This window comes from Mobula birostris, chromosome X, assembly GCF_030028105.1.
Source record: "Mobula birostris isolate sMobBir1 chromosome X, sMobBir1.hap1, whole genome shotgun sequence".
In the NCBI taxonomy this organism is placed as follows: domain Eukaryota; kingdom Metazoa; phylum Chordata; class Chondrichthyes; order Myliobatiformes; family Myliobatidae; genus Mobula; species Mobula birostris.
The window spans coordinates 47575414-47595927 of NC_092402.1; the positions used below are offsets into that span (position 1 = coordinate 47575414).

General features: G+C 42.5%; 1 protein-coding gene across 7 annotated transcripts in view; it reads right to left on the reverse strand.

Moving 5' to 3' along the window:
• Positions 1 to 20082, reverse strand: part of LOC140191705 (TANK-binding kinase 1-binding protein 1-like) — a 185042-nt gene extending 164960 nt beyond the window's left edge. For 3 of the 7 annotated variants that reach the window (XM_072249363.1, XM_072249362.1, XM_072249355.1), the window contains exon 1: positions 15829 to 15927. The gene's annotated coding sequence lies outside the window, so the exon portion shown is untranslated. Of the gene's footprint in view, positions 1 to 10696; positions 10755 to 15828; positions 15928 to 16073; positions 16245 to 20022 lie in introns of those variants that run through there. The other 4 variants (XM_072249358.1, XM_072249361.1, XM_072249356.1 and 1 more) reach the window with 4 other exon arrangements.
• Between the last annotated feature and the right edge of the window lie 432 nt (positions 20083 to 20514).

Below are 20514 nucleotides of genomic sequence, written 5' to 3' on the forward strand. Positions count from 1 at the left end.
CTCTCCACTTGCCTGGATCAATGCACACAAGTACAGTGAGATGCAGGTACAATGGAAAATTGACTTCCAGCAGATTACAGGTGAATAGGTTCAGACAACACACAGAACGTAAATATTTATCATTTATCCAATGCCTTGAAAAAGTATTCGGCCCACAACCCTTTGTTCGCATAAATGAGTATTACAAGCAGGGACCGGAAGTCTGGTTAGAATTGAAAGGAAGATGAATGCTGCCATTACAGTTTTTAATTTTTTTTTCATTCTTTCCAGTTTTCCCTGTTTTTGAGGGGCTCTGCTATGAAATAAAGAGCATATGATTCACAAATAAAAGTTCTCAGTTAAGTTGATCAAAATCCCTGGTTGTAATACACATTTATGCGAACAAAGGGTTGGGGACTGAATACTTTTAAAAGGCCCTGTATCAGAAAGAGAAGTGAAAAAAAAGTGTACAAATAGACATCTGTGCAACAAATAAAAGACAAGTCCATGGTAGTGCAAGAGGTGATCTACTGCTAAAGTAAGACAAGTGCAATGCCACCGGCCGTCAAGACTTCCAGGCAAATCAGACTGCTTGACTGACAGCCTGTCAACCTCCCAAGCCTTCCTTCCCAACCCCACTGGCATACAGTGGCTACAGCACAGTCTATCACATGCAAAGCCCTCCCCGTCACTGAGCACACTTACAAAAAGTGCTGCACCCATTATCAAGCACCCCAGTCACCCAGGCCGTGCCCTCATTCAGTACTATAATTGGGCAGGATGTAGAGTAAGAAGCCTTAGGTCCCACACCACCAGATTCAGGAACAGTTACTACCCTACAACCATCAAGCTCCTGAACGAACGTGGACAATTCTGCTCACCTCAACGCTGAACTGACTCCATAACCTATAGACTCACCTTCAAGGACTCTACAACACAAGTTCTCACTTTAACTTTTTTATTAATTGCACAATTTTTCTTATTTTGCTTATTGACTGCTTGTCAGTTTTTGTTGTGTATAGTTTTTCATAAATGAGTTGTATATGGTGACATATACGTACTCTGATAATAAATTTACTTTTGACTTTGACCTACAGAGTATGCTGGAGTTAAATACCTATACTTCTCTGGCAACAGCTCCCTAAACCTCACCTCGATATCAATACTCATGAATCTACATAAATGTCATAAAAACCCATCTGGTTCACCTCCTCCTGGAGGAAGTCTGATCTTACCCAGTCAAAGTCAGAGTTGAGTTCACTGTCAGATGCACAAGTACATGTCTGCACAGGTGCAATGAAAACCCTACAGCAGCAGCATCATCACAGGCACACAGAATCATATAAACAACATTCATAAGAAAAACATACATTAACATAGAACATAGAAATCTACAACACTTTACAGGCCCTTCGGCCCACAATGTTGTGCCGACCACGTAAACAACTCTAGAAATTGCCTAGAATTTGCCTACCGCATAGCCCTCTATTTTGCCAAGCTCCATGTACCTATCCAAGAGACCCTTAAAAGACCCTATTGTATTCGCTTCCACCACTGCTGCCAGCAGTGCATTCCACGCATCCACCACTTTGTGTGTGAAAAACTTAGCCCTGACGTCCCCTCTGTATCCATTTCCAAGCACCTTAAAACTATGCCCCCTCGTGTTAGCCATTTCAGCCCTGGGAAAAAGCCTCTGGCTATCCACACGATCAATGCCTCTCATCATCTTATACACCTCTATCAGGTCACCTCTCATCCTCCAAAACTCCAAGGAGAAAAGGCCAAGTTCACTCATCATATTCTCATAAGGTACGCCCTCCAATCTGCACTTTCTCTATAGTATCCACATCCTTCCTGTAGTGAGGTGACCAGAACTGAACACAGTACTCCAAGTGGGGTCTGATCAAGGTCTTGTATAGCTGTAGAGCTTGTATAGCTTGTAGAGCTCTCACGGCTCTTGAACTCAGTCCCACGGTTGATGAATGCCAACACACCATATGCCTTCTTAACAACGCTGTCAACCTGCACAGCAGCTTTGACTGTCCTATGGACTCGGACCCCAAGAGGTCTCAGATCCTCCACACTGCCAAGAGTCTTACCATTTATATTATATTCTGCTTTCAAATTTGACCTACCAAAATGAACCACTTCCCACTTATCTGCATTGAGCTCCATCTGCCAAAATTATGCACAATCTTTACAAGAAGAAAAAAAACAATTCAGTAAAAGCCCATTTTAGTGCAAAGTGATCAAAGTGGCCAGAGTGCAGCTAAACCTATGATTAGGTTTATGCCAGTCAGTTCAAAAACTGAGTGGATGTAGCTGTCCTTAAACCTGGTGGTGTTGGACTTCAGTTTCAGTATCTCCTGCCTGATGGTAGCTGCCCGGATGGTGGGGATCTTTTGATGATCGATATTACCTTCTAGAGACAGTGCCAGTCAGGCCTATATGTGAGAGTTGCGGTTGACTTTTAACTTCAGGGTCAACAAGGGATGGACAAATAAATGCCAGCATTCCCAACATCTATATTCCATGTCTGAATAAAAAAAAATGGCACTGAACCGAATGCTATACAAAGAACTCTCCACATCTGTTACAGTGTAGGGTTATTCTATAAACAGGGTGCAGGAACGTCAAGCAAAAAGTTCCCAACGTTATAAAGTCACATACCGAATCATAGATAATAATTCCAAGAATTTTTAACTCAACCTGCCTGTCTGAATTTTTTTTAATGTTGTTTTATAGTTTGTTCAGTTTTACCGTAAACTAATCACTCTAAGGCGGACCATTGCTTGACAAGATACCATTGGCACACTGCCCAGTGACTTAAGACAATGTCACCCCATTAAATTTGTGGCTTTATTCTAATAAATCATATTTCTTTCACATGGTTTGCAGTGTAGTAGAACCAGTGACTGTCTGTGGGATGCCTCCAAAAACTGGTTATTGCAGTACAGTTCTGACAGAACAATTGTAATTATAGGTTACTAAGTTACTGTCACTTAACAACAAGGCAAGGTAAAGAACTTGACAACAGCCAGGATCTCCCGGTGCCCACTCATTTCAATTTGACTTCCTATTCCTGCAACATCATATCTGTCCATGGCCTCCTCTACTGCCACACTGAGGCCAAACTCAGGTTGGAGGAGCAACACTTCACATTCCACCTGGATAGCCTCCAACTTGATGGCATGAACATCTATTTCTCAAACTTCCATAATCTCTCCCCTCTACTTCCTGCCCCAACTCCTCTCTTCTCTCTTTTACCATTCCCCATGATGGTTACCCTCTCACCTCCTCAGCTATCCATCACCTCCCTTTGGTGCCCCTCCTCCTTCCCTTTATCCCATGTCTTCTCCTGTCAGATTCCTTCTTCTTTGGTCCTTTATCTCTTCTATCTATCCCCTTCTAGCTTTATACTTCTTCCTCCTCCAACCCAACCCACCTCCCCCCTCAGTTGGTCTCACCTATCACCTGCCAGCTTGTACAACTTCCCCTCCCCCCAACTGCCTTCTGCCCCCTTCCTTTAGTGTCCTGATGAAGGGTCTCAGCCCGAAATGTTGACTCTTTATTCTTCTCCATAGACGTTGGTTCACCTGCTGAGCTCCTCCAGAATTTTGTGTGTGTTGTTTGGTGAAGAACCAAAACTTTCAGATGAAGCGAAGCACAGGATTGTCTGTAATCTAATTGATTAACTGTGCACACTTGAGGGGCCAAATGGTCTCCTCCTGCCCCACGTTCAGCCAATATGTTTGAAAGAAAAACTCAGCATCTTCATCAAAGGCATTCTGTTGCTTTGTTTAATGCACTTTGTCTGTTTCCCTCCACTCTTTGCCTCCCTAGCCATCTGAAGTAGAAATCACTATTTGAGGGAAGGCCAAAAAGACTGCAGATGCTAGAAACTGAAACCAAATACAGAACGCTGGGTCAAATAGTACAAGTCAATATTTCAGAATCAGGTTTAATATCACCAGCATATGTCGCAAAAGTTGTTAATTTAGCAGCAGCAGTACAATGCAATACATTATAATTATAGGAAAAAATGAGTTACATTAAGTATATATATATATTAAATAGTTATATTCAAATATTGCAAAAACAGAAATAATAAAAAAAGTGAAGTAGTGTTCATGGGTCTTGACGAAGGGTCTCGGCCTGAAACGTGGACTGCACCTCTTCCTAGAGATGCTGCCTGGCCTGCTGTGTTCACCAGCAACTTTGATGTGTGTTGCTTGAATTTCCAGCATCTGCAGAATTCCTGTTGTTCATGGGTTTAATGCCCATTTAGGAATCGGATGGCAGAGGAGAAGAAGCTGTTCCTGAACCGCTGAGTGTGTGCCTTCAGGCTTCTGTACCTCCTACTTAATAGTAACAGTGAGAAAAGGGCATGCCCTGGGTGATGGGGGTCCTTAATAATGGACGCTGCCTTTCTGAGACACCACTCCTTGAAGATGTCTTGGATACTACAGGGGCTGATACCCAAGATGGAGCAGACTAATTTTACAAGTTCCTGTAGCTTCTTTCAATCCTGTACAGTACCCCCACTCCACCTCACATACCAGACAGAGATGCAGCCTGTCAAAATATAGCCAGGTGAAGACCCTGCAGCAGCACAAAGAGGGTAGAGGGAAGATTGTTGGTTTCTAGGGATAATAATCACTGTCAGTGATAGGTGGAACCAGTTGGGGAGGGGATGATTGACAGATGGATAAAAAGAGTGGAGAGAGGGATAGGACAGGTGAACAACTAGCTGAGGGAATCTGAATATTCATTTCCAGATCACAGTTCTCCAACACTTTGGTTACACTCTCACCCTTCTCCTCAGCTGCCCATCTGGTGACTGAACTGCAAACAAGATTAGCATTTCCCTTTTCCTCTGTGTCATGCTGACCCTCAAACCTTCCCATCTCCTTTGAATCCCCACTAGCTTAAATTCTCATTTTTTCCTTCACACATCTTCAAATTTGATATCAGTCTTCGAGTTTAATGAAGTGTGTGGCAAATACTTGCTGATGATAAATCCGACTGCAGAAGCAAAGACCATTTTCACTGGCGTGAGAGTTGTCAAGTCCACATGACCATAAAACATAGGAGCAGAATTAGGCCATTCAGCCCATCGAGTTTGCTCCACCATTCTATCACAGCTGATTTATGATCCCTCTCAACCTCATTCTCCTGCCTTCTCCCTGTAACCTTTAAAAATCAAGAACCTATCAACCTCTGCTTTAAATATACCCAATGACTTGGCCTCCATAGTCATCTGTGGAGTGAATTCCATTGATTCACCACCATCTGGCTAAAGAAATTCTTCAGTTTCTCTGCTCTTAAGGGATGTCCCTGCATTCTGAGGCTGAGCCGTCTGGTTCAAGACTCCTGCACGATGGGAAATATTCTCTCCAAGTCTACTAGGCCTTTCAATATCCATCGAACATTCCTCATGCGTTCAACCCTTTCTTTCCTGAAAGGAATCATTCTCATGGATCTCCTCTGGACCCTCTCCAATGCCTTTCTTAGACAAGAGCCCAAAACTGCTCACAATGGCAAGTGTGGTTTGACCAATGCCTTCTAAAGCCTTAGCATTACATCCCAGTCAAGAGTGCTTACTGGGACACTACACCCCAAGATGTATAACACAACTGGAAACAACTGCCTAAAAACTTCATTAAAAAGCTGAAGTATTTATTCAAAGTTTTAATGTAAACAAATTCAGAATAGTAATCCCTGGACACCAGTTTGTACCAGTGACTGATAAATGGTCCTAGTGGATTAGATAATTTGCTCAAAAGGCCCATGAATTTCAGATTGAGTTATAGTCGAAATCTGCCAGCTGTAAAGTCTGATAAAGTCCCACAAAGGAGATTAATGGGCAAAATTAGGGCACATGGTATTGGGGGCAGAGTACTGACATGGATTGAAAATTGGCTGGCTGACAGAAAACAAAGAGTAGTGATTAATGGGTCCCTTTCAGAATGGCAGGCAGCGACCAGTAGGGTACCGCAAGGTTCAGTGCTGGGACCGCAGCTGTTTACAATATATATTAATGATTTAGATGAGGGAATTAAAAGTAACATTAGCAAATTTGCCGATGACACAAAGCTGGGTGGCAGTGTGAAATGTGAGGAGGATGTTATGAGAATGCAGGGTGACTTGGACAGGCTGGGTGAGTGGGCAGATGCAGTTTAATGTGGATAAATGCGAGGTTATCCACTTTGGTGGTAAGAACAGGAAGGCAGATTATTATCTAAATGGAGTCAAGTTAGGAAAAGGGGAAGTACAACGAGATCTAGGTGTTCTTGTACATCATTCACTGAAAGCAAGCATGCAAGTACAGCAGGCAATGAAGAAAGCTAATGGCATGCTGGCATTCATAACAAGGGGAATTGAGTATAAGAGCAAAGAGGTCCTTCTGCAGCTGTACAGGGCCCTGGTGAGACCACACCTGGAGTACTGTGTGCAGTTTTGGTCTCCAAATTTGAGGAAGGACATTCTTGCTATTGAGGGAGTGCAGCGTAGGTTCACAAGGTTAATTGCCGGGATGGCAGGACTGTCATATGTCGAAAGATTGGAGCGACTGGGCTTGGAATTTAGAAGGCTGAGAGGGGATCTTATTGAAACATTTAAGATTATTAAGGGATTGGACAAGCTGGAGGCAGAAAGCATGTTCTCGTTGATGGGTGAGTCCAGGACCAGAGGCCACAGTTTAAGAATAAGGGGTAGGCCATTTAGAACGGAGTTGAGGAAAAACTTTTTCACCCAGAGAGTGGTGGATATATGGAATGTTCTGCCCCAGAAGGCTGTGGAGGCCAAGTCTCTGGATGCTTTCAAGAAAGAGATGGCTAGAGCTCCTAAAGATAGCAGAATCAAAGGTTATAGGGATAAGGCAGGAACTGGATACCAATTGTGGATGATCAGCCATGATCACAGTGAATGGCGGTGCTGGCTCGAAAGGCCAAATGGCCTACTCCTGCACCTATCGTCTATTGTAAAGAGCAATAATAAAAAAGTTACATGCCTTTAACCAACAATATCAGGATTAGGGCATCTATCCAGGACTAACTACTGTATAAAAATAGAGCTCACTGCACGGAACAAGCAACTGAAGAGGTATGCAGAGTCGCTGCTGAAGATTTACATTCACACCTTCAAGCAATTTAACTCAGCCTGCACATTGATAATCCAACAGCATTGGTTTAACTGCTAATTTTCTACTTTGTCCAATCATATTCTGGGCAGGTGAAGCTAAAAGCTGATGTTTTACCCTATCTTGCTGGATTGCTGCCCAACAAGTTACATTGTAACTAACCTACAATATCTTTTGGAGTTAATGATGGAAGATAGTGTGAGGGAGGTAGGGCAGTGGTGTGGTACATATGTAAAGAACTGCTTACTGAGTACAGACGGAAGAAACTGGAGGCTCAAGAGCCGGTCCTCATTAAGGAATTGGAGGTGGAGAGGGTCAGTAACTTTAAGTTCCTTGGTGCTATCATATCAGAGGATCTGTCCTGGGACCAGGCACGCAAGTCTCATCACAAAGAAGTCACAGCAACGCCTTTACTTTCTTAGAAGCATGTGCAGATTTGGAAAGTCATCTAAAACTTTGCCAACCTTCTATAGATGCATAGAGAAAAGTTTCCTGACTGGTTGCATCATGGCTTGGTATGGAAACGCCATGCCCAAGAATGGAATAAACTACAAAAAGTGGCGAATACAACCCAGTCCATAACAGGAAAAGCCCTCTCCACCATCGAGCACATCTATGAAGAAAACTGCCACAAGAAAGCAGCATCCATTTTCAAGAAGCCCCACCATCCAGGCCATTCTCTCGTCTCACTGCTGCCATTGCGAAGAAGGTACAGGAGCCTTCGACTTCTGGAACAGTTATTACCCTTCAACCATCTGGCACCTGAACAAATGTAGGTAACCCCACTCACCTCAACACTGAACTGATTTTACAAGCTATGTACTCCCTTCCAAGGCCTCTATAACTAATGCTCTCAGCATTATTTATTTGAAAGCGAGTCTGTAGGATGTGGAATCAGTTCAGAGTTGAGGTGAGTGAGGCTATCCCTGGATGCTGCCTGACCTCTGAGTCCTTCCAGCATTTTGTGCCTGTTGCTAAAGAAAGTTCAATACTGGTTTATTTACAATGCCTTTTATAGTTGAAGACATCATTCAACACACGAGGTTCTGCAGAATCTGGAAATCCAGAGCGACACAAACAAAATGCTGGAGAAACTCAGCAGCTCAGGCAGCACCTATGGAGGGGAATAAACAGTCAACGTTTTGAACTGAGATCCTTCATCAAGACATGCACTCAGTGGCCACTTTATTAGGTACACCTGTACACCTGCCCGTTAATGCAAATAAGACCATAAGATATAGGAGAAAAAGTAGGCCATTCGGCCCGTTGAGACTGCTCCGCCATTCAGTCACGGGCTGATCCAATTCTTCCAGTCATTCCTACTCCCCTGCGTTCTCCCCATACCCTTTGATGCTCTGGCTAATCATGAACCTATTTATCTCTGCCTTAAATGCACCCAATGACTTGGCCTCAACAGCTGCTTGTGGCAAAAAAAAATCCACAGATTTACCACCCTCTGACTAAAGTAATTTCTCCACATCTCTGTTCTAAGTGGACGTCCTTCAATCCTGAAGTCATGCCCTCTTGTCCTAGAATCCCCTACCATGGGAAATAATTTTGCCATATCTAGTCTGTTCACGCCTTTTAACATTTGGAATGTTTCTATGAGATTCCCCCTCATTTCCCTGAACTCCAGGGAATACAGCCCAAGAGCTGCCAGATGTTCCTCATACAGTAGCACTTTCACTGCTGGAATCATTCTTGTGAATCTTCTCTGAACGCTCTCCAATGTCAGTATAAACTTTCTAAAATAAGGAGCCCAAAACTGCACACAATACTCCAAGTGTGGTCTCCCAATCACGTAGCAGCAACTCAATGCATAAAAGCATGCAGACATGGTCTAGAGCTTCAGTGTTGTTCAGACCAATCATCAGAATGAGGAAGAAATGTGATCTAAGTGACTTTCACCATAGAATGATTAATGGTGCCAGACGGGGTGGTTTGAGTATCTCAGAAACTGCTGATCTCCTGGGATTTTCACACACAACAGTCTCTAGAGTTTACAGAGAATGATGCAAAAAAAAAAAAACGAGTGAGCGGCAGTTCTCTGGGCTATAATGCCTTGTTTACAAGAGAGGTCAGAGGAGAATGGACAGACTGGTTCAAGCTGACTGACAGGAAGGCGACAGTAACTCAAATAACCATGCATTACAACAGTGGTGTGCAGAAGAGCATCCCTGAATGCACAACACATCGAACCTTGAAGTGGATGGGCCACAGCAGCTGAAAACCATAAACATGCATAAACCATAAACATACAGTGGGTACAAGAGGACCCACTGTATTAGTTACAGGAGGTACCTGATAAAGTGGCCACTGAATGTAATTTCATGTTAGGTGAATGAGGAAGGTTTTTGACGGCTTCAGTTCATTCTCAAAACACCTTACAGCTAATTAATTGCTTATGAAATGCAATTACTGTGCATAGAATGTGCTGTTAATTGACCACTGAAACCTCCACCTTTTGCCTAATATGAGAATTATTCAAAGTTTGGGTTAAGTATTCTCATTAAAAATACATGCACAGAGTATAAATGCCATAAAAATAAGCTCTTTGCAGCAGCATCACAATACGTTACAAGGCAAGGCCAAACACAAGTTCACATAAACATAAATTAAATATAATATACATGTGCGCAAAGTTATCAAGAAGATAAGCAATTCTCATGCAAGTTCAAGAGAGAGAAAAATTATACTTCGAGATAGCCTTAGAATTTTTCAACCCTTCCCCATTAACCTGATATGAGAATTATTCAACATGTTCCTTTTTGCCTAACATGAGAATCATTCAACACTTCCTTATTTGAATATTGAAAGGCCTAGATAGAGCAGCTGTGGGGAGGATGTTTCCTATAGTGGGGGAGTTCAGGACCAGAGGGCACAGCCTCAGAATACCTTTAGAACAGAGAAGAGGAAGAATTTCTTTAGCCAGAGGGTGATGAATCTGTGGAGACCAAATCATTGGGTATATGAAAGCAGAGTTTGATAGGTTCTTGATTAATCAGGGTGTCAAAAGTTATGGGGAGAAGGCAGGAGAATGGGGTTGAGAGGAATAATAAACCAACCATGATTGGAAGGCAGAGCAGACGATGGGCCAAATGGCCTAATTCTGCTCCTATGATTTATGGTATTGTGGTCTTATTCACCTAACACAGGAATTACTCAAAGACATAAGCACAAAAAAAAAACTGATCTAATAGACACTGCTATGAAAGATCTAATGAACTATTATTATCATTTTTTTTTAAACAGATTGTTCACGTTCTACAACATGCCAAGTTGTCACAGCCAGGTAGATCTTTCTGAAGTGCACTCTATGCTCTGCAGGCACATTATCAGCCCATTAAAGAGACAGAACATAACTGAGATAAATGACCAGATCATCCATTTTCGTGGCACTGAACAAGGAATATCATCTGGGACACCAGCAGAATTATCCTTATAATATACATCTGAGAGGGGAGACAGAGCTTCACGCAAAAGACAGCAGCAACTCTAACAATGCAGAAGTTCCTCACTACCCAGTGGCTGAATCAATTAGTCTCTTTTGTAGTGAATATTAATTGGTAAACTTACTGCTACAAGTGTAGTTATGATGCTCGTCTCATTCTCAGTTGCACATTAGCCATATGAACTCTGCAAATTATAAGTTACAAATTACACTCAGTGACCACATTATCAGGTACACCTGTAAATATCAGTTCAGCCAATCATGTGACAGCAACTCAATGCATAAAAGCATGCAAAATGTTCAAGAGGCTCGGTTGTTTGTTTTATATATAGAGGTTCAGTTGTTGTTCACACCAAACATCAGAATGGGGGAGAAGTGTGACCTAAGTGACTTTGACCATGGAATAATTGTTGGTGCCAGATGGGGTGGTTTGAGTATCTCAGAAACTGCTGATCTCCTGGGATTTTCATGCATAACGAGTGCAAGGGGTTTCTTCTTTTATGCTACTGCTAAGACTAATGAAAAAGGCTTCTTTGTTGTGTTACAATAAAATGGCTTCTTTGTTATGTTAGCTGCTGAGAAACTGCTTCTCTTTCGCAGCTTGTTTGGATTATATTATTGATAAGAGAGGGAACAAACCAATTGGGATAGATAAAAGTTGCTGGTGAACGCAGCAGGCCAGGCAGCATCTCTAGGAAGAGGTGCAGTCGACGTTTCAGGCCGAGACCCTTCGTCAGGACTGGTCTCGGCCTGAAACGTCGACTGCACCTCTTCCTAGAGATGCTGCCTGGCCTGCTGCGTTCACCAGCAACTTTTATGCGTCTTGCTTGAATTTCCAGCATCTGCAGAATTCCTGTTGTTTTCAATTGGGATAGATGTTATTCTTTCTTGTGTGTCTGTAAACTATTGTTTTTCCACGGGCTTTGAGGCGGATGGGGGCAGAGAGAGGAGACGTGATGCTGTAAACTGGGCGGCGGGACGGATCCCGAGTGGGAGTCCAAGGCCCAGGGTCTTCGGTGAGGAGAGGAGACGAAGGCAGACTCGTGTGGAGCGTCTGGTCAACCACCATGGTTGATCCGAGGCGGTCGGAGGGGATCGAATGCTGGAAAGAAGACTCCGTTAATTGAGCTCCAACTGTTGTGCACGAAGTGCTTGAACTTTGATAAGTTTGGCACCTTTTACTTTCCTTTTATATTTTATCTCTATTAATTACATAGTTCCAGTGAAATCTATAAAGTGTAATCATTTAATCGCATATGGTGTATTGTCTGTTATTTGGCAGGGTGGGGCACATCACACAGCATCCACACAAACTTGATTACCCAGTTTGGCAGGGCCGAAGGCTGCTCCCCCTCGTCGGAAGCGAGCTGAGCGAGCCTGAGGCTTAACGGGGGCTGCACGAGCTTACAGAGAAGGATGCGGGAAACAAAAAACATCCAGTGAGCTGCAGTTCTGTGAGTGAAAATGCCTTGTTAATGACAGAAGTCAGAGGAGAATGGACAGACTGGTTCCAGCTGATGGCAAGGCAACTGTAACTCAGATAACCTCACGTTACCTTAGTGGTGTGTAGAAGAGCATCTGAATGCACACCACATTGAACCTTGAAGTGGATGGACTACAGCAGTAGAAGACAACAAACATACACTCAGCGGCCGCTTTATTAGGTACAGGAAGTAACTAATAAGGTGGCCATTGAGTGTATATTATTAAGTAAACTTAAGGTGCTTAACTGCCGATCCCCATCCAAGGCACAGTTAGTAGAGCCACTGCCTCACAGCTTCAGAGATTCAGGTTCAATCCTGATTTCGGGTACTGTCTGTTTGGGGTTTGCACCTTCCCCCTGTGGCACAGATTTCTCCAAAGTCTCAAAGGTGCGAGATATTTGGCCACTGTAAATTGTCGCTGGTGTGCAGTTGGGTGGTAGAATTGGGGGCAGTGTTTATGCAAATGCAGAGAGAAGCTTAAAAAAAAGATTAATGTAGGATTAGTGCAAATCAGTGGTCGATGGTTGGTGTCAGCTAGATGGGCCAAAGAGCCAGTTTCTACAACTCTAGAGCATATACTGCTGGATTGGCAACTGATCTCTGGTTGCAGGATTGGAGACAAAGGGTTTGTTTTCTAATGTGTGTTTATCACTGACTAGAAACTTAATTGGACATTACATAAATAATGCAGCTATGACAGCAGGACAAGCACTGAGAATCCTGCAATGAATGACTCACTTCCTGACCCTACAAAGTCTTTCCAATAGCTAAAAGAAACAAGATAAGAATGGAATGCAGCTCCAAAAACTCTAAAGCAAAACTCATCACCATCTGGGACAAAGCAGCTCACTTGTTTAGTACCCAGTCTATTCTAAAGTTGCACATCTTCTGCACCAATAACAATATGTAAACCATCTACAGAATGGAACTCAATAAGATTTCTTTGAAATTATCTCCCAGAAGGAAGAGGAGAATAGACAGCTGGAAATCTCACCAACAACCAGTGATAAGTCCAAGCCACACACCATCCTAAGTGGAAAATATATAGTAATTTTTTCACAGGTAGGTCTAAATCCCAGAACTCCATCCCCAACAGCACGGTACAAGTCCCCTCACTATATAGATTATAGCAGAATACATAAAATGCTGGAGGAACTCAGCAGGTCACCATCATCTATGGAGCAGAACAAACGGTCAACATTTCAAGCTAAGATAAAGCACCGAAGAAGGGTCTTGGCCCAAAACATCAACTGTTTATATCCTTCCACTGATGCTGCCTGACCTGCTAAGTTCCTCCAGCATCTTGTGCGTGTGCTTTCAAGATTTCCAGCAGTTACAGAATCTCTTGTGTCATAGATCATAATAGTCCAACAGGGCAGCTCACCAACACTTTCTCAGGAGCAATTAAAGACAGGTAATAAGTGCTGGTTTTCCCAGTGAAGTTCACATTGTGAAAGCACAGCTCTTTTTTAAAATCTCAAGACACTCCTGCCATTTTTTCCAGGTTTAGATTCATTAATTTATCACATGTACAGTACATTGAAACATAGAATGAAATGTGTCATTTGACTTAACAACCAACACAATCAAAGGAATTCCGGCACCAACATAACATGTTCGCAATGTTTAGCAGTACACCACAAGAAACAACAACATACCAGCTAAACAATGGGAAACAAGCCATTTCAACCTCTCCATTCCTGCGTGGCTGACCTATAATGAGACATAGTTGAATGGGTAGCGTCCTATCAGCAGCTGCCCATCTTACAGAGAGGTCATCACAATGAATCTTGAGCCTAAGTGAAGAGTGTGCAGAATTGAACATATACGCTCACAAGCACAGTTAGCAGGGCAGAGCACCTCCCAACTATTGAGCACATCTATATGAAACACTGCCATAAGAAAGCAGCATCAGAGATCCTCACCACCCAGGCCATGCTCTTTTCTCACTGGTGCCATCAGGTAGAAGGTACAAAAGCCTCAGAACTCACACCACCAGGTTCAAGAACAATTACTACCCCTCATCCATCAGGCTCTTGAACAAAAGGGGGTTAACTACACTCACTTGCCCATCCATTGAGATGTTCCCACAACCAATGATCTCACTTTAAGGTCTCTTTATCTTATTATCTCATGTTCTCATTATTTATTTATATTTCCATTTGCACAGTTTGTTGTCTTCTGCACTCTGGTTGATCTTTCATTGATTCTGTTATAGTTACTCTTCTATACATTTCCTGAGTATGCCACAGGAAAATGAATCTCAGGGTTGTATATGGTAGTATATATGTACTTTTATAATAAAATTTACTTTTAACTTTGAACTTTGATAGCAATCAGAACTCGGAAATACTACACACCATGGTACAACGGCAAATGACAGCACTCCTAACCCTCAAGGAGATCCATTATCAGCTGAGGCTCCATGAGAATCAGAGTTCTAAAATTCAGCCCCACCCTGGAGGCCCAAGCACAAAGTTCTAGGCCATCATTCATGCAGGGCTGAGTTAATGCCTTCTAGACAAGATGCAAGATCGAGGTCATATCAACTCTCAGTTTGAATGTAGTAAGCAACCCTATTGCATTAGTTCAAAAGAGCAATGTGATTTCTGGTGTTGTGTTCACACAAGAGACCACAGAAGGGAAGCAGTGATTTGTTATTAGACATTACTGAAAGATGGATTATTTTTATCATTATTACATTATAACCTATGAGAACCTGCTGTTCATAAATTGACTGGTGTGCTTTTTGTATTAATAACCTTACTTATGGGTGTAAACTTGCTTCAATCCTGAGAGGTGCATTGAAGGTGCTAGCTAAATGTAAATCTTTCTTCAGCACAGTAGATCAGAGCTCAAATCTGGAACATTCTTTAATAATCAGATAAGGTAGTAAATTCATACTCATAACGATATTGAATGTGGAATTGGATGCAAGTCAAGAAAACATCTCCAGGATAAACCCCGCGGGGCCGACTAGTGTTTATGGCATTTATTGACATCAATTGCGCTCTGCGTTCTATCGATCATTTCAACCATTAGATGCAAGATCAATAGGGTATGTTCTTCAATTTAAAAATGTAAACATTTTCTTCAGGATTACAATAGTGTGGGGAGCTCATTATTACGTAAAGCATGCACGTTTATGATCTTGGAACTTTTACAAAGTAAAATTTATATAAAGCCGCACTGTTTGCCAATTTTTTTTAATCATTGCGACGTCAAAAATAAAAAAGGTAAAGCTCGAATTTATCTAAAGTTTCTTAATTGTTGAAAAGAAATGACTTACATTAACAACCGATTTTTTAAAAAAACACTAAATTGCTCCTTTAAATATTTGGATTTCCGAATCGAGAAATCCCGCAGAGTAATCTATACTAAACCAGACTTGAGAAAATATTAAAGCTGGCTGCTCGCCACTGCACGGAATCAGCCTGATTTTCTCGGCGTATGTAAACGCCTGCGCACTTGTTCCCGTCCAGCCCAGCATCTCGCTTCGAACAGTAAGACAAGGCAAGAAAAAATGTTGCTGATTTTTAAAACACGATTGTCAAGTAAACGTATTAACTAGCTGAGTAAATGTCAGAAAGCACAGCTTAAGCAGCCGGAGCAATAATTAAATCGGGGTCCAAACGAGAGAGGAAGACGAAAAAAAATATGGCTGAGTGTTTGTGCCATAAGTGTGAAGGACGAAAGATAGAAAGAGAGATTGATTGTTGTTCTAACCCGCTGTTCGTGTCTGTGTGGGTGTGTGCGCGAAAGGTTGCACTCACGTGTTGTTGGTCGATCCTGGGACCCCATCTGGTTGTGCTTGTCTCACTTCTACCCAGGCTGTTCTCTTTGTAACTTACACCAAACTGAACAATGTTGCGATTTCACTCCCCGCAGAAGCACCACGTGGTGGCGCAAACCTCTACACTACAGTATCAATTCATGACATGTTACCAAGAGGTTCTCTTTGTATCCTTTCCATCCCAGTTCCACACTAGCAACATTATTTTCTCTGATAGTAATTTACCTTTAAAATGTACCTCGCTGATGATGACAGTCCCAGTGGCTACTCAGATCGGCAGGTGAAATATTAACTCAGCGAGTTGCTTGCACACCAGTTTTCTGGCAAAAGCTCTGCTTTGTACAGCTTGTTTGGGCAGCGCGCTGCCATCTTCGGCATCCTGATTACAAGTGGGCGGTTTGTTTACATCAGGGATTTCCAAGACTGTTCTGGATAGCAATCCCTCTTTTAAAGAAGCATTTCCGCTTTAAAGAATTTATTTAAATCATAATTTTCCTCAACCAATTATTGTTAAATAAAGAGTAGAGCATTAAAACCATATTCATGTTCGGATTTAGGTCGCTTGTCAAAACTGTTAATATATTATGGGTTCTTTGCATATTTTATCGTCAGAAAATTAATCTTTGTCCACTTGCCAAAAAAAAATGCAGCTCATCAGTTTGTCGACAAGGACCGTGGCCCTTTAAAAAAACAATGAGAGGCATGGTCACTGTTGGGATGTTTTTAAAAAAGCAGTTCATTTAGAAAAATCATCTGTTCATTTTGTTTTGGATTTTTTACCGCAGTATTGACGAAAATTCGAGTGGGAGAATTGGTACATATTTGAAATACTTCTCTGTAGGTTAAAATAAATATATTTTAAACATGGTGTGGTGTTTGATTGACCTCTCTGCACTAAGAAAGATCCGTCGTTCCAAGTATCTTCCCTCTTCGCTCACAGCAGATTATCAGAGTAGTTCCATTCACGACGACAGGGGCTGTGAGTTTACTGGCGCGTGTGGTTTTCGTGTTTAGGAATTTGCAGTTTAAACACCTGTTGTTTGGGATAATTTCAAAACTGGAGATTTAAAATGGACGGTAAAGAAGAAAAGAAGGGAAAAATGTTGGAAATTTTATTTCAAAATAGAATTGCCCTGCCTGGTGTGCTGGTAGATGCAGATACATCAGATACATTAGGGACATTTAAAAAACTCTTAGATAGGCTCAAGGATGATAGAAATTGGAGGGTTAGGTAAGAGGGAATGGTTAGATTGATCTACGAGTACTGTATGTTAAAAGGTCGGTACAACATCGTGGGCCGAAGCGCTGTAATGTTCTATGTTCTCATCAGTCGTAGCCGCACCAGCAGTGTCGATGCCTAAAGAGGAATTGAGAAACAAGAATAGCAACAAACCATTTAGCCCTCGGCTTGTTCAATGATATTTGGTGGTAAACTAGGGCGAGTTCCTGTCATGAGCAGTCAATATCCAAGCTGTAGCTAGCTGCTTCAATCCCAGAGTAATCATTCAAACGGGATAGACGGCATAATTTTTTCTGCCTTGAGTGAGACTGTTTCTTACTTGTTCGGCTTGTGGGGAAATAGGGGTGAGGTGGAGAATGGAAGGAAGAGAGGAGTCAGGAAACATTTACCAGCAACTGCAAGAGATATTGGAATGTAACAAATCCAGAAAGAGCGGCTAATTTTATGCATACCAAGCTCCCACGTTTAGCAATGTCATAAATGACATGAACTTAACCAGCCCAAAACGTTGACTGTTTATTTCTTTCCATCACAGATGCTGCCTGACCTGCTGAGTTCCTCCAGCATTTTGTGTGTGTGTTATTCTGGATTTCCAGTATCTGCAGAATCGCTTGTGTTTACCATAATGTGGGAGAATCTAGGAACAGAAGGCACAACTTCAGAATAGAAGGAATTCCCTTTAGAGCAGAGATGAGGAATTTATTTAGGCAGAGGGTGGCGAATCTGTGGAACTCATTGCCACAGGCAGCTGAGGAGGGCAATTCATTGGGTATATTTAAAGTGGAGATTGATAGGTTCTTGATTAATAAGGGTGTTGAAGGTTATGGGGAGAAGGCAGGAGAACGGGGTAATTCTGCTCCTACACGAGGAATTCTGCAGATGCTGGAAATTCAAGCAACACACATCAAAGTTGCTGGTGAACGCAGCAGGCCACGCAGCATCTCTAGAAAGAGGTACAGTCGACGTTTTGGGCAGAGAGCCTTCGTCAGGACTAACTGAAGGAAGAGTTAGTAAGAAATTTGAAAGTGGGAAGGGGAGGGGGAGATCCAAAATGATAGGAGAAGACAGGAGGGGGAGGGATGGAGCCAAGAGCTGGACAGGTGATTGGCAAAGAGGATATGAGAGGATCATGGGACAGGAGGCCCAGGGAGAAAGAAAGGGGGAGGGGGGAAGCCCAGAGGATGGGCAAGGAGTATAGTGAGAGGGACAGAGGGAGAAAAAGAAGAGAGAGAGAAAGAATGTGTGTATATAAATAAATAATGGATGGGGTACGAGGGGGAGGTGGGGCATTAGCGGAAGTTAGAGAAGTCAATGTTCATGCCATCAGGTTGGAGGCTACCCAGACGGAATATAAGGTGTTGTTCTTCCAACCTCAGTGTGGCTTCATCTTTACAGTAGAGGAGGCTGTGGATAGACATATCAGAATGGGAATGGGATGTGGAATTAAAATGTGTGGCCACTGGGAGATTCTGCTCCTATGTCTTATATCTTATGGTCTAATGGACATATTACTCTCTTTGCGTTTTTTCCCCTTCTGAGAGAGAAGGCAGCGCAGCAGTTTAATATTGGATTTGAAAAATGCACTTCCATCACCACAGAACTCCATCAGAATTCCTCTTAATTGTCAGTCTAAATGATGCTCTCATATTTCTAGAGGATCAGTGAAATCTTTGAAATAAGAAGAAAAATGCTGGAAGAACTCAGCCCATCAAGCAGCATCTGTGGAAATGTTTCAGGTTGAAGATCCTTCATCAGAATCCTTGGATGAGTTTGCTGTCAGTGATGAATGGCTTATCCCATTCCAGGTGCCTAACATTTTAATTCTCGATCCCATGCCACTTGGATTTCTGTGAAATTGCAGCGAAATCGAATGTAGGCTCCAGGTACTTCACATTCATCAGGTATTTAATTGCAATTTGAGTCAAAATTGGACACTTTTGATGAAAGGTCATCAATCCCCACATCGAGATGGCAGGTGTATGGGATTGAATGGGATCTGGGATCAGCCATAATGGAATGGCAGAGCAGACTCGGTGGGTTGAAAGGCCTAATTCTGTTCCTATGTTCTATGGGCTTATGGTCTTATGTTGCTGAATACATGCCCCTGCAAAGGTATTTGGATCTATAACCAGAACTCCCAGGAAGAGAGCCCAATCTTACAGATCTTCTGTGCATGAACTTCTGACCGACTTCTCCCAATGACTGTAAAGTTCAGGCTGAAGACATTACTTTATCCCTGACCAGTCAGCACACTCTCACCAAGAAACTCACTGTCTTCTGAATGCCTATGTTTGACAAAGTTATTACATTCTGCAAAGAATGTATCTGCTGGATACATTCCCTGGACTCTGCTTCCCCCTCTTGTATTGAGCTTCTCTCCTTGGTTGACTTCGGCCAGTATTGTCCTTTGGAATTTCCTCTCAATTCCCTTCTATACGCTCAAGTTGCCAACTGCACACCTTTGCCTCTGCTTCTTGAAGCTCCAGTTGTCATGGAAACAGGTGAAGTACTGTATGGTGCTAACCTAACAATCTGTAATGTTAAATCCACTTCTCCTTCTCTACAAATGCAAAAATAGTCTGCTGTGTGTGTATTTCCAACATTCTATTTTCTTCAAATTTCTAGCAACTGTTCTGTTTTGTATCTTACAATTGCAGCACTGACATAAAATTTTAACTTGCTTCTCCCTGCACAGATGCTGCCTGACTTGCTGAGCATTTACAGCATTTTCTGGTTCTCTTTCACATTTTCAGCTTCTGAAGTTTTTTTGCTCTTCAGTTATTGCCATTCCTAGTTTTATCTGGGAGAGCCCCACACCACCAGGTTCAGGAACAGCTACTTTCCTTCAACCATACAGTTCTTGACCCAACTAGCAAAACTCCAGTCACCACAGTTTAGCAGTATAGTAGCGCAGCAGCTAGTGTATCAACTTACAGTGCCTGAAATCGGGGTTCAATTCCCACCGCTGGACAATCTCCCTATGACTACGTGGGTTTCCTCTGGGTGCTCCGGTTTCCTCCTATATTCCAAAGACGTATGGGTTAATAAGGGTTAGTAAGTTGTGGGCATGCTATGTTGGCACCTGAAGCACAGCCACATCTTCAGTCTGCCCTCAGCACATCCTCACATTGTGTTTGCCATTGATGACAATGACACATTTCACTGTATGTGTCAATGTTTCACTATTTTGATGCGTACCTGACAAATAAATCCATACGAAGTGCTGGAAGAACTCAGCAAATCAGGGAGCACCTATGGAGAGGTTAAAAAAAACAGTTGATGTTTCCAGCTGAGATCTTTCATCATGACTGGAAAGGAAGGGGGCAGAAGCAAGAATAAGAAGATGGGGGTAAGCTGGCAGGTGATAGGTGAGACCAGGTGAGGGGCAAGATGGGTGGGTTTGGAAGGGGTGGGTGAAGTAAGAAG